The 15,733-nt window shown below is 45.4% G+C and overlaps 1 protein-coding gene across 1 annotated transcript in view; it reads right to left on the bottom strand.

The window, feature by feature from the left end:
* The window catches only part of SMCHD1 (structural maintenance of chromosomes flexible hinge domain containing 1), a 1,955,900-nt gene that overhangs the window by 1,620,194 nt on the left and 319,973 nt on the right, over positions 1 to 15,733 (bottom strand). The gene's annotated exons all lie outside the window — the stretch shown is intronic.

The following is a 15,733-nucleotide window of genomic DNA, read 5'->3' as shown; positions in this document are numbered from 1 at the left end:
AAAAATTGCTGATAATGGGAAGCGCATACGGACTCAAAACTTAGAACCGTGAAGATAACTTTATCCTACTTTTACTTCCTGGTTTGTTTTTGTTCTTAACTTTGTGAGTATGCATACCACAGTAAATGAGAATAAGAAAGGGCGAATAAGACAGCATTGGACAGATTAGGAGTAGCAAACAGTTTGCTGAGAACTTTGTGGCAAACCTACAATTATAATAAGAATCACGAGGAGAGGGAGGAAAGGTACTGGAGCCAGTTCACTTTCCTTGGCATACATGTTTTATCAAAGAGAACTAGCTCTGGAGTGGGTGCTCCTAGCTAGTTCTCTTTGATAAAACAAACCTACAATTGTGCTAGTATGAAGCCTTAAGAGTGTGTCGCTGGCAGGGTGCATGTGAGGTATCTCACTCAGTCACCAAATGTATGTCTGACAGATAGATGACTGAAGAATTTTTCCAACACTACTCTAGCCTGAACATCGGGTGAAGGTTAGACTCCACAACAAGTTTAGCAATGGATGAAACTTGGAGCAAATCCATCAGGCAATGGTGGATTTAGAAACCCCTTAGCCAGCATCTTTATCTCCAAAAGTCACAAACAGCGGATCAGTTGGAGGTCAGCTCATAGTTCAGTCAGCAGAAAATGCAAGGTCTGTTTGACGATCACATTGTATAATGTCTCCTATTCTGACAAGAGGATGAACAAAAGAGTCGAAAGAAAAATCTAATTTAGATAAAATTTCAATAGAATGTTTTGAATAAAGGTGAAATGGCCCCTTTGGGTCAATATGAAAGGAATTAAGATGTAAAGGAACTGCAGCACAATGGCTTGTCCGACCAAAGCAATGGTCACTAGGAACAAAGAGTTTCATGAAAGAAAAGTCCGACTTCATGAGGCCAAAAGGCTCTACAGACTTACAGATTAGCCTGGTAGGGATAACGTTAAGGTCTCAAGGGAGATTGTGGCACCAGCCTGGAGGGAAAAAAAGACCCATGCCTATTATAAGTCTTTTGAAAGCCTCAATAGCCATAGAGAAAGACTCCCCAGGTCTGTACTGCTAGGGCCCAATTAATGTGAGGAAAGTCTGTACACCAATCTAAGCCTACTCACAAAACAAATACCCAAGAGCAGGTGAGCAGACTGACATTCTTCGCTGTGTCCAGTGGCAAACTTGCATTCATTTGCAACAGTAGGAAGGGATGTAGCACGTTTTTCCCAACATCCGTGGACAGGGTAGCTCATCTGGGAAGGCAGATGAGGTACATATGAAGAAGCTGCAGCTGGTTTGAAAGCCAAGATTGGGGAGGCAAAACAGGATCTACTATGATGACTTAACATCCTAGGCAGGCTGTCACTGATCCACTACAGAACCAAGAATTGACAGGGGCATTAAAATCAGAGAAATTAAATTGAAAGTCCACTGCCCCAAACAAGGATCAAACTGTTCCCTAGGGATCCAGGCTTCATACCAAAACTGGGGGCAAACTATTTGTATCCCATGTTCAGTTGATTGGCAAAGACATCCAAGGTTGACTGACTCAGGCTTTGAAATGGGGTTGGGGTAGGAGACATCCTGGTAAAAATGTCCTGCATGGGAAGGCAGTGAAGACATCTGTTCTGGTACCATCTATCTAGCAATGTGGGAGATTAGCAGGGACATGTCATGCTGTAAATCCATTAAAACAAGCCAACTGACAGCTCACATTGTGACAGGATAGAGGTATGTTCTTCCTTCTTCATGTAAAAGGTATTGTGATTGTGCATCAAATCTACTCTGATTTCGCCACTGCAAGAAAGGCTTTCAATGCCTATGGTTTCAACATATTTAAGTGAAAGGAGGACTCAAACTGTGCTACAAAGCACAGATAGCCTCCTTTCTTCGCCATAATCAGAGGAGTTGGTGGTGACGGCATATTATGGTTGGGGAAGCAGAAGGGATACTCAGTGAGTGGGCCATTTTCTTGTGGTTATCAGGGATGGAAGAAAAGAATGACTTGGCCAGAAGGCATGTGTTTCAGCAGACTTAATAGAGGCGCTAGCAAGAGGAGCTTGACGGAGGTAACACTATGTAGGAGAACTGTATTTTAAGAAGCCTCTGGAACCACCAGGATATCACTGTCTTGTCTCATGCAGCTGTTGTTAGAAAGACAGCCAGCAGGGCTAGTATCTATGTCAAAACGCAGGGGATTGAGATTGAATGGCATGAACCCCTAATGTTAATGTGGGTTTCTCACCATAAAAATGTGGTATATTCAACTTTCATTGTTCTGGACAGCTGCCAGCCTCAGCGCAGAGGTCAGGAATTTCTGTAGTAAAAGTAACTGGTTTTGAGTATAGAGCTACTAAACAGGCAGGAGTCCCTCAATCATTAGCCTGGGAAGTGCTGTCCCAATCCCCTTTCTGGAGGAGCACGAACTGTATTGCTCCCAAAAGGAGGAGTATGATATCCAAACTTTCTGATTCAGATAGAGGTAGTTTAGATGGGGCTGGGAGTGGTGCACTTCCTGCGCCAAGTAACCTCCCAACAAAATGCTGCAATTGAGAATTCCAGGATGCCAGCTCGATGGGGCTGGTGATCTTTGCATCTCTGCTTTTTCTGTACCTCCTGCGTTTCAGATGGAATTGATGAATGCAGAGCAAGACACATTACAACAATGTATAAGTGACCATATTTAATAATCATGGAACACGATACAACATGAAAACATGGAAAATAAAAACATGGAATGCAATCCAATCTGTTGGATGCTATCTATGACATGGAATACAGGTGTGAGAAGGAAGCACATTGGGGAATAAATTCAAGAGTGTCATTCAGAGACAGTTGATAGCCTTAAATTACAAATAGATATTACAAAACAGTATGCTCAGCCCAGAAAATAATAGTATATCAACTGGTATTATTTGTAAGATTAGTAAATAAGCATGCACAATACATTGCAGGTGAAGAACCTGCAATGTCTTGTGCATGCTTATTTACTAGTCATACAAATAATACCAGTTGAGATACTGTTTATGCACTCTAACTTACCCAACTCTCAACCCGGTTCATTGGTAGACTCCTGTTGTCTTTACGCAGCCCAGAAAACAATCAGGAAACAGTGCAATTATGGTGCTCACTGTTTAAAGTGTACTGTTGTAGGGGTCAATCATTTGTTCTTACACAATAAATATAATCAAAATAAATACAACAAACCGATACTACTGAGGTGAATCAAAGTGGGTCTGTGAGTGCAAGTGTATAACAGTGGTATTGTGAGATCAATAAAGCGCATGCTGAAGCTGAACCCTTTAACTTTTGATGAGCCTTGAAATTAAGCTATATATATTTATGTTCACTTTGTGAGAGTGTAAATTCTGAACCTAATTAAAACGTTGCTGTAACCTTTGGGGTTTTTAGAGAATTTCTGAGGTTTTTTTAAATTCTATTTCCTAACTATAACTTCCCTGTAACCTTTGTTTCTTTCAGTGAAATTCCAAGGTATTTTAAATGTTAATTCCGAACTATAATGTCTCTTTAACCTTTGTTTTAGTGAATTTCCATGTTTTTTTAAAGTAGTAATGGTGTTTGCAAATCGGTGGAGAAAGGGGGCGGACCTCTGCCCAGCTCTCAGGAATCCAGCTGTGTAGGTCCACGTTCCCACCCCATCAATGTTTCAATAGCCCCAGGGAGGTGGTCGTCCCCGGGGCTTATAGAGCACATGGAGAGGGGCCCTGTGTGGCCCCTTCCTAATTTTTATAAAATACCCCCAGGACTTGGCCCACCCGGGTGCCTCTTTCAAAACAAGCGCAGAGCCTGTGCTTTTTGAAAAATTACTTTTGCCTTGAATTCGCGAATATGGAGATTTCGCTGTAAACTTTTTTTTTTTTGGACTGGCGACCAATATTAGGGGGTCAGAGTATTCCTACCTAATGGAAAATGTTTGAGGTTATTCGCAACAAGAATGAGGACCTGGAGGCACAGTCACAAAGGAACAATTAGCAAATCCTTGGAGTACCGGACTCAACGGCAATGAGCCAAATAGAGGATTATGTGGAAGACATGCTGCACACGCTGTTCGGGGGAGACCTCACTACCATGCCCTATTGTTGAACAGGAGCATAGATCCCTTGGTCAGCATCCTCCTTGGCACACCTGCCCGTCCAATCATAGCCAGACTGCTGATTTACAGAGAACAGGACATGGTCCTCCGCCTGGCAAGGGAACGCAAGACCTTGGACTAGGGAAAGGAGATCACAGTCTTGCCGGACTTCACTGTCACTGGGCAGTCAGCTAGACGAGAATTCCTGCCGGTTAAACGCTCACTCCAGAAACCGATTCTAAATATTCTCTGGTCTACCCAGCCAAGCTGCGACTACTACACGCAGGGAAGACCCACCCACTTTTTCACAGACCCGAAAGCAGCTGCCAAATTTGTTAAAATTATCCCGCTGTCTGGTGCTTGCCTGCGAATATGCGATGTTACATCGCATGAGATACATCGCATGCCATTACAACACAGTTGTTACAATGACCGCGTTGTTACATTGCGAACCATTACATTGCAAGTCGTTAAAACGACTTGCTGTAGGGGGCGTGCTGGACTTAGGAATAGTATAATTTACTATTCCTACTCCAATTTGTGCAACAGCAGGGAAGGTGTTGGATTGTAAATCCAACACCTTCTGCCCCCTATCACAAGTTGTTGTAACGACTTGCAATGTAATGGCATGCGATGTAAAGCATGCATAGCAAACACTATTTCCCCTCGCCTGCCTGCTGTAGCCTGGGGCTCTGAGCCGGGCCAGCTTAGTGACCACGTTTAAGAACCATGAAGTCCTCCAGAAGGGTCTATGGGACATGGCGCCCACCACTGCAGGGTGCTGCTCCCCATGCTATCTACCCCACAGATGAATGACATAACACTAAAATCCAACTGTGGACACTGCAGCATTGGTGTCTGGTGGGGTGGATGGGTGTCTCCCCCCATGCGGTCCCTGGCTTTTAAAATGTTGCTCACCCCGGCCACCCAGCTGCATTTTGGCTGGGGTAGAGTTGGTCCTCTTGCTCGCCCTAATGGGGGGATTCCCTTGAGCTCACAGATTCTTGTTCTGGGAATGCATGATGGGGAGGGGATTTACAATTTGGCCTGATTGGGTTGGGGATTGTTGAAGTGGGTGAGGGTGGGCTGCTGTTCTTTTGAGTTTAGATTTTTGGGATGAGGTTGGTTTGGCTAGCTTTTGGAGCCAAGGTAGGCAGTGGGTGGACTGCTGGGGCACTGTTGCTGTTCAATGGCTACTCAGCATTTTATTGTACACACACGGGTCAGATGCCCTTTCCATGCACGACAGGCAATCTATTTTTCTCCCACTCACTCACATGCATTTGCATAACTGCTTAACCTGGAATGTACGCAACCTCAATGAAAGACACAAGATGCAACATGTACTGGCCTACCTGCAGCGTCACCAGATACATATGCCTGCTGCAAGAGCTACATCTTACTGAAAACACTTTATCGCGTCTGCACGCTGGAAGGTTTGGGAGAGAATCATGTAGCATACTACTCGAGCTACGCTCGGGCGTTGCTATATTACTCCGTAAGGGGCTTTCTGGCGCACCCACAGGGTCCTCTGTGACCCATTGGGTCAATATATACTGCTATTGGGCACTTTCCAGGGTCTCCCACTGCAGTTGATGCCGATGTATGGTCCCAACGTGGACGACCCCAGCTTCTTAGCCAAGATGTGGAGGCTGGCTGGTACACAGGGAGGAGATTTTAACATGGTCTTGTACCCAGAGGCAGATCATTCCAGTGAGTTCCGGCATCCACATCCAAATGCGGCTGCTCAGCTTCACCTCCTCATGGCACGCTTGACATGCGGATAGCTCGGAGGACACCTGCATTTCATCAACACATACCACTTGGTGACACAGAGTTTGGCTTGCAATAGATTCTGTACGATTATGCTTCGGTCCTGCTGGAGGTGACTACTTCCTCTTGGGGGCCCTGCGAGATCAGGTGTTTTGGGAAGAGATCAGATTTGCCACTGTGGACTATTTCGAGAACAAACACACTGTCTTCTCGCTCCACTTTATGGGAGGCTTTCAAAGTTGTAGTGCGGGGTCTGTATAACTAAGCGTGCAGGGGGTCTGCATAACTGAGCAAGTGGAGTACTGAGGGTGCTGCGCAGGGAACTGTTACGTCTTGAGGAGGAGATGCATGTGATGGAGCACCAGTACTTCGAACATTGCTCGCATTCCATTTTGGCAGATTTCCGGGGTTAGCTAGCAGAATATGAGAAAGCTGCACAGAGGAAATACACTTCCTGGGGAAAGACGCTCATGCCCGGAGATATGGGGAGAGGGACTGTGCTGGCAAGATTCTAGCTAATATGTTGCACAAGCCATGGGACACCAATAATATATTTGAATTGCAGGATGACCAGCACCATGAGCATGTAGGTGCAGCAGCGGTTCAGAAGGAGATGACTGCCTTCTTTATCTATTCCGCCACACAATCTGAGACCCCCACAGATTTCACTCCTTATTTCAACTCAGTACAGCTATTGTGATGTGAGGATAACCACAGGCGATACCTAGACGAACCGTTCACGCAGGAGGAGATCATCCAGATTATCAATGCGCTGCCAGTTAACAAGACCCCCAGCTCAGATGGCCTGATCATAGCCTTCTATAAAGAATATGCACAGCTTCTAGCCTCACGCTTCATTGCGATGTTTGAAGAGTCCCTTGTTGCACCCTGCCCCCTCACTGCGTGAGGCCTTAATTGTAACAATTCTTAAGCCAGACAAGAGCTCCCAGCGCTGCAAGTCCTATAGACCCTTATCCATGATTAACCTGGATAATAAGATGCTTGCCAAGCTTAGAGTTTCTCGATTGCTCCCCCTTCTGCCGCATATTAGAGCATCCGGACCAGTTGGGTTTTGTGCCTGGGAGGACGAATCCCACAACTTGCACACTTTTTTTGCTCTTATACACACCATTGACCCCGACTTCCACGTGGCTGAGGTGTTCTTACAGTGCGCAGGTGCAGTTCGCACATTATTGGCTTTCCCCTGCGCAGTTCATGGCGTACACTGCACTGGAGCACAACCACGTTGCTCCTTGCCCACTGCAGAAAGTGCTCTATTTGGTGCCTCAACGCCTGCAGACAGACACGGGGCCTGGTGTGATCTCCACCGATAGGCCCGCTTGGATTCTCTCTTTGCCCCCTCAGTTTTGCTCATTAGCCACCCCGCGCTACTCATTACGCTGGATGCTGGCACTAGATCTAGGATGCGCGCTCTTCAGCTGACGACTATGGGGGCGATGTACCTGGAGGATCGCTTTGTGACTCTACAACAAGCCCTTCAGGGGCCTGAGGGGACTCCACTGGACACATTTACATATTACCAACTGCGAGCAGCGTTTCAAGCACTTCATGACTCCTTTTCTGCAGTCTCTTCCACGTATCAAGTCCTAGAGACGACTCTCACAACACCCATCTTAGCGCAGATTAGTCATGAGGCTATATGCAGAGATGCATGGAACCTATTCGGTGTGCGTTCCCCGAGCCATTTGGGAGTGGGAGGAGGATCTTGCTGTCACTTTTATGGCTGAACAGTGTAAGTACTGCTGCGCTCAGTCTGGAGTCCTCTTCCAAAACGATAGACTATGCTTGGTTCACTTCAAGTTCCTGCACAGCTTATACCAAACCCCGAAGAGACTGCATAGGATGGGCCTGCTCGAGGAAGCGCAATGCACGGTATCTAGTGCGAACTTCCTCCACCTCGAGTGGGACTGTCCCGGAGTGTAGCAATTCTGACTGGAGGTGTTCAACACTATTCAGAACACGGTTGTGTGTGGGCTGGAGCCCTCACCACACGTTGCGTTACTGATTTATGTCAAGGATGTCAAGCCTGAAGCGCGTAAATTGACAGCAACGCTTATGTTACGTGCGAAGCGCCAGGTTGCAATGCATTGGGGGAGGAGGCTGATGTCACGTGAGTGGCTATGGATGTGGCTTATTTCCAGGAACAGCTGTCTGTATGGGCTTGAGGCCTGTAAGATCCCTACCCAAGGATATTTTTACCCCTTTGAGACCTATTTGAATGTGCGTGCTACGGAGAGCAGAGACATGCCTGCTGCGGCAAAGGGTTTCCCATCTGATGGCACGCCCCCTTGAGATCTGATAAGTCTTACTGCATTGGGACAATGCACATGCGAACAATGGCGTATGCACTCGTGACCCCTTCACATAATCTTATACTTAAAGGAGATTAACTGAGTGGCCTCGCCCACCCCCACTTTCTTCTTATAGCTCTCTTCCATGTCCCCCATTCTCTTAGTCTTGACAGGCACAGGCACGTCAAACCCAAATATCTGTACTGTGGTAACTTTCTTGGTTTGATGCTTTCTGGATGTAGATGTACTCTGCCTTCGCCTATATTTTTCTTTCTTCTGAAGAAAAGAAAAAAACATTCAGAAGAAAGAGCCCAGTTAAGAGAGCTGGGAGGAAGTGGATGGGCAAGTATCTTGCTCTCCTTTAGTCGGTAACTATGTGGTATTGAATATAGGTGTAATGGCGCCTCATTAGATTAGCACTTGTGTTTTGTACGCTATTCTATGACGGTGCTAATGGGTGTAGAGGAACCTCAAACTCTACAATGAAAAAACAGTAACAATTCTTTTGAATCCCCAGCACACGTAAATGAGTATTTACAACATTATTTTAAATTTCAGAAGTAGACACATTAAATAAGTAATTGCAGAGGACATGAGTCAGATCTTCTTTCTTTCTTTATTTTAGAAGTGTTCCTTAGAAACTCCACAGCCAACACATGTTTCGTCGTTATGGGAAGGCTGGTCCCACGACTTTCTCAAGTCTGTACAAGTAAAGAAACAGCAATGAAGAGCAATATAGTCTATCCTATACTCCCAAAAGATGGGTTTCTTAGTGTATCAAACAAAGTTGTAATGTCTATAGAATTTAAACAACATATGTGCATCAGCTCCAACTTGAAGTCAGCCAATGAAAATGGAAGAACACACGTGAGTTTAAACAGAAATATGATCCCAAAAGAAGGAGAGAGAAAAGGAAATGATAGACTATGAGTGAGACGATCCTGTAGTACAGGTTCGAAGTAGTGATCCGTGTCATACGGGTGAAAAAGTCAAGTGAGTCAGGTGAAACCGAGCAAAAGAGCAGAACAAAACCGAGTGGAATGCCCATGAATGGCGCACTTCCAGTAAGCCCTTTCAAACATGCAAGACCGTGAAAAACTCCTGTGATATCACTAAGTAAAACATGTGCTTAAATACCTATTCCTTCTCGTATCTTGTGTCTAAAATATGCAGAAATATAAACAAAACCACATCAGAGGAAAATCATATGTGGTATGTCTGTGCCCAAAACCCGTTATGCTATTTTAAGTACATACTCGAAACGTGGTACAAATTCCAGACCACACGGGGTTCTGTTCGTGGACGGTGTAGATTATATGCGCTCTTGTTAATTCCTCCTAAGTGACGAGGTCTGTCAATTATGCTGTAGACAGAAAGGAATAAAAGCCGCGTTGGTCTAAGTGAAACGCACAACGGCAGCAAATAACAGTGTCAATAAACAAGCTGCTTAAAATAATGTCCTCCCAAAGAGTGGACTGAGCTTAATCAAGTTTCTTGTCAATATCCATTCAAATAACAATCCTCTAATACGCGCCCTTTACACGCAAAATCCTTTCTACACAAAACTGAGTGCGTGTTTCTAGATTCCCATCGAGCAGTAATAAGGACATCACCATACGTGAGGCTGATAAGGGAGGTAATTTGGTGATCATGCGCAGTACAGATTACAATGAGATTTTGACCCAACTTGAGGATTTGGAATACTATGAGCCATTACAGATGAACCCAATATGGGCTCTCACTGACAATATTAACATGCATCTTAGGAGATGGCATGGTCAAGGCCTTATTGATGATAACGAATTAACCTATTTGCCGTCAACACTCGGGAAGAGGTTAGCTGCACTCAGCTCGACCATCATACATATTTTATCGAAGGGACGGTGTATCTGGGGAAATCGAGAATGAATCTGCGATAAACGGTAAGAATCGAGGGAATCTAGAAACACGCACTCAGTTTTGTGTAGAAAGGATTTTGCGTGTAAAGGGCGCGTATGAGAGGATTGTTATTTGATTCCATTAGCATCTCTGTGTGAGCCCATGTGTTTGCTGCTCTGTTGTTAAGCATTCTCCTGATGGCCATCATTCCCATGTCCCTTCTTATGCTAGTATATAATGCCGTAACATCCAATGTTACCATCATCATATCTTTGTCCCAATTAAAATCCGCCAGTGTACTTAAGATATGCTTGGTGTCCCTGATGTATGACGGGAGATTAATCACCATTGGCTTAAAAAATGTATCCACGAACTCTGAGATCCTTTCTGTAGGACCCCCGATACCCGATATAATTGGTCTCCCAGGGGGAAAAGGTGATGCCTTGTGGATTTTAGGTAAGGTGTACAGGCAAGGATATCTCGGCCTGTCCACTGTCAAAAAGGTTAATTTGTTATCATCAATAAGGCCTTGACCATGCCATCTCCTAAGATGCATGTTAATATTGTCAGTGAGAGCCCATATTGGGTTCATCTGTAATGGCTCATAGCATTCCAAATCCTCAAGTTGGGTCAAAATCTCATCATTGTAATCTGTACTGCGCATGATCACCAAATTACCTCCCTTATCAGCCTCACGTATGGTGATGTCCTTATTACTGCTCGATGGGAATCTAGAAACACGCACTCAGTTTTGTGTAGAAAGGATTTTGCGTGTAAAGGGCGCGTATTAGAGGATTGTTATTTGAATGGATATTGACAAGAAACTTGATTAAGCTCAGTCCACTCTTTGGGAGGACATTATTTTAAGCAGCTTGTTTATTGACACTGTTATTTGCTGCCGTTGTGCGTTTCACTTAGACCAACGCGGCTTTTATTCCTTTCTGTCTACAGCATAATTGACAGACCTCGTCACTTAGGAGGAATTAACAAGAGCGCATATAATCTACACCGTCCACGAACAGAACCCCGTGTGGTCCGGAATTTGTACCACGTTTCGAGTATGTACTTAAAATAGCATAACGGGTTTTGGGCACAGACATACCACATATGATTTTCCTCTGATGTGGTTTTGTTTATATTTCTGCATATTTTAGACACAAGATACGAGAAGGAATAGGTATTTAAGCACATGTTTTACTTAGAGTGATATCACAGGAGTTTTTCACGGTCTTGCATGTTTGAAAGGGCTTACTGGAAGTGCGCCATTCATGGGCTTTCCACTCGGTTTTGTTCTGCTCTTTTGCTCGGTTTCACCTGACTCACTTGACTTTTTCACCCGTATGACACGGATCACTACTTCGAACCCGTACTACAGGATCGTCTCACTCATAGTCTATCATTTCCTTTTCTCTCTCTCCTTCTTTTGGGATCATATTTCTGTTTAAACTCACGTGTGTTCTTCCATTTTCATTGTCTGACTTCAAGTTGGAGCTGATGCACATATGTTGTTTAAATTCTATAGACATTACAACTTTGTTTGATACACTAAGAAACCCATCTTTTGGGAGTATAGGATAGACTATATTGCTCTTCATTGCTGTTTCTTTACTTGTACAGCCTTGAGAAAGTCGTGGGACCAGCCTTCCCATAACGACGAAACACGTGTTGGCTGTGGAGTTTCTAAGGAACACTTCTAAAATAAAGAAAGAAAGAAGATCTGACTCATGTCCTCTGTAATTACTTATTTAATGTGTCTACTTCTGAAATTTGAAATAATGTTGTAAATACTCATTTACGTGTGCTGGGGATTCAAAAGAATTGTATCTTGCTCTCCTTGAAGAGACTTCTAAACGGAAATTCCTTTCCCTAAAATACATACAAAAACAATAACCTTACTGGAGGAGTGACTGCAAATTGACTCAAATCAAAAGGTCCTGCAGGACCGAGCAAGCAAAATGACCATCTAGATGGGCCTGACTGTCCAGGCAACAGTGCTTCGTGAACATATGGAGCAACGTCCACATCCCCGCCTGGCATATGTCCAGGACAGGCAATGCAAGTGCCAAAACAGAAGCAGCAGCCTTGCCTCTGGTGGAGTAAGCCCTCAAGCTGTCTGGGGGCTGCTTTTTTGCTAATGTATAGTAGATTTTAATGTAGAGTACAATCCCTCGCGAGATGGTCCTTTCCTTCACTGCCTCTCCAATCTTTGCTACTGTGAATCCAATAAAAAGCTGACTGTCCAGCCGGTGTTCTTTGGTAGTAAAAATATTAAAACTAGGAACTTTCTTTGGATCTAAGAGATAAAGCCTCTCCTCATTGACAGAGTGATAAGGTGGAACAAAGAACGTCGGATGGATGATGAACCGATCGACATGGGGGTCACAAACCTTCGAAAGAAAAAAGGCACGAGTCCGAAGAACCAGTTTGCCCGGGTAGAACCTGGTATACAGCATGTGAGTGATAAGAGCCTGAAGTTCACTCACCCTCCGTGCTGATGTAATTGCAACCAAGAAGACCGTCTTAAGAGTCAGAAGTCTGAGAGCACAGCTGTGCGCATGGGTTGAAAGGGAAAACACAGCAGATAGGTCAAACCCAAATTCAAATCCCACTTGGGCATAATGAAAGTGGAAGGTGGAAACGTGCTGCAAACCTTTCAAGAAACTAATCACAAGTGACTTAAATAAGGAGAGCTAATCTGGCAACTGAAGAAAGGCCAAGCTAACCAACAAATACCTCTTAACAGTGCCCAGAGCAAACCTTGTTGGGCCAATGACAACACAAACAGTAACACTTCAGACAGTTTGGCATGCAGTGGGTCAACGTGCTTAGCCTAACACCAAGCCACAACCATGTCCCAACGGCAGGTGAATACAGATTTCATTGAGGGACGCCTGGCTGACAAAATGACATCAACAATCTCTGGAGGAAGATTGAAAACACCAAAGTGTTGTCACTCAATCTCCAAGCATAAAGGTGGAGAGTGCACAGGTTCAGATGCAGGGCCCTGCTTCTGCGACAGGAGATTCACCTGAAGAGCCAGCCTGATCGGAGGACCGGCTTTCAACGCCAAGCGGACGGCCCTCAGCTCAAACATGTTGATGTGGAGCCAGTACTCCACCGGAGATCAGAGGCCTCTGATCTCCACCTCGCCCAGGTGGAGACCCCATCCCAGAAGTGATGAATTTGTCAAACTGTCAAATCTGGGTGGGGAAGGAAAAGGGTCCACCACTGCAAATCTTTCACAGTCTCCTCCAAAATCTGGACCCAATTGGAAATATTCCCCTGGTGTTGTTCACATAGGATTTTCAGATCCCACTCCAGAGCCTGAATTTGCCAGCTGATGTGCTTCACCAGTAGGACACAGGAGGCCATAATACCCAGCAGCTTCGGAGTCAGCCTCACTGAAATGCAGGAAAAGGCTGAAACATCGGGTTCATAGTCCAAATATCCTGGACTCTCTATGACGAAGGGTAGGGTACTGCATTGCATCCAGAACCGCTCTGATGAAAGTGAGCATCTGAGTAGGAGCCAAGTGTGACTTCGGCATGTTAATAGTGAATCTAAACCAATATAGAAGGTTCGCCTTGGTCTGGAAGAGGACGACAACTTCCTGGGGCGAGGACGACAACTTCCTGGGGTGAGGCCACCTCCAGCAGCTACGCTTCGAGGTAGGGAAAGACTGGGACCCCCAACCTCCGAAGGTGTGCTGCCACCACCACCATCACTTTCGTGTACACCCAAGGAGCACCAGTGAGGCCAAAAAGAGAGCACAGAGAAATGAAAATGCGTCTGGTCAATCATGAGCAGCAGGTAACATCTGTGACCCTGCAAGACAGCAAGACGGGGCTATGAAGGACAGGGCCCTGCAGATCCATTGTTACCATCCAGTCCCCAGGGTCTAGGGCAGAAAGAACCTGGGCAAGGATGAGCATTTTGAATATGTCCCTCCTCCTGACGGCATTGAGTGGACAAAGGTCTTGAATAGGGTGGCAGCCTCTGTCCTTTTCCAACACCAGAAAGTAACGGATGTAGCAACCACAAACTACTTCTGGCATCGGCACCTTCTCGAAGGCTACTTTGGCCAAAAAAGCCTGCACTTCCTGATGTAACAAGGACAGGAGGTCCTCCGACAGCTGTTGCACTGACAGTGGCGTAGGAGGTGAGGCTTCTCAGAATGGAAGGTCATAACCCTGCCAAACAATCTGGAGCGTCCATTTGGCTGAAGTGACAGCCTACTACTCCGGTAGAAAGTGTCAGATCCTGCCTTTTACCGGATAGCAGTGTGTCTCTGAGGGGACACTAAAGACATTTGCGGGGGCAGACAGCTGTTGGGTTGGAGGACTGAACTGCATGGTACCCCTGGTGTCCACAAGATTGGTGAGAACCTTGTCCCCGGCCACACAAAGTCTGGATGACCGCCTGCATGACCGGTGGATATGGTTGGTATTTTGGACAAGACTGAAATCCCCTACATAAGTGGCGAAAGGAAGAGTGTGGTTGGTGTGGGGTAGTGGACAAGCCCAAAGATCAAGCTGTGACTCTGCTTTCCTTAATGCACCCCAGCTCTACATCCGCCATGTTAGCGGACAGGTGGGAGTCAAAGGGCATGTCCATAAGACTCGCTTGGACATCCCTGAAAAGTTTGACGACAGCAATATGTGCAGTATGCGACATTACCCAGTCCTGGTTTTTTATGATCTTTATCCAAGATCCATTTGAAATACTAGACTTCATAGTTTCCTTGTATGATTCTAAATATGTACTTAGCAATAGGAAAACAGAAAAAAAGACTGAAGGAGATGCACATAACATGGGTCCACCTGCCAGGTAGGTTTCAGTGATGAATAAAGGAAAACAACTGCAAGCAACCACGAGGTTCTACACTGTGCAAGATGCAAGATTCATGGACCTGGTGAATATCTATGTTAGGCATCCATCGTAAAGACTCACTCAAAGGTCACTAGTTCGAGCGGTTAAACTTGATCTGAGCTCAATATTGAATATATGTAACCACAATAGTTTCTGCAGGAGTACTGAATAGGAGTTCAGATGCTCAAGTCATTCTTCGGTTACAGTACTGCTTGTGCCATGTGAGTGTGTGCGAGACTGTGTGTGTGTGTGTGTGTGTGCGAGATGTGTGTGTGTGTGTGTGTGTGTGTGTGTGTGTGCGCGCGCGAGAGACTGAGTGCGCACGCAAGACTAAATGCGTGTTTGTGTGCAAAACTGAATGTGAGTGTGTGCGAGACTGAATGTGAGTGTGTGCGAAACTGAATGTGAGTGTGTGCGCGAGACTGAATGTTAGTGTGTGTGTGCGCGAGACTGAATGTGAGTATGTGTCTGCGAAGTCATTCTTCGGTTACAGTACTGCTTGTGCCATGTGAGTGTGTGTGAGACTGTGTGTGTATATATATGAGCATGAGGGTGTGTGTGAAACTGAATGGGAGCGAGACTGAATGTGACAATGTGTGCGCAAGACCGAATGTGAGAGTATACACGAGAGAATGTGTGTACTCGATCTCTCTCTCTCTCTCTCCCTCTCACTCTCCCTCACCTGTAGGTGGAGCGCTTAGCTACCACAACAGTCTGGTAGAAAACCTCTGTGGATGAATGCTTCCATTGTCAACATCAATCTGTAATGTGAAGGTGGCAGGTCCCAGCCCCAATGGCACCACTCAGTCTTTAATCA

Source organism: Triturus cristatus, chromosome 5_1 (genome assembly GCF_964204655.1).
Source record: "Triturus cristatus chromosome 5_1, aTriCri1.1, whole genome shotgun sequence".
Taxonomy (NCBI): Eukaryota; Metazoa; Chordata; class Amphibia; order Caudata; family Salamandridae; genus Triturus; species Triturus cristatus.
Note: the sequence above shows the minus strand (reverse complement) of the source record. Positions and strands in the feature narration are given on the sequence as shown.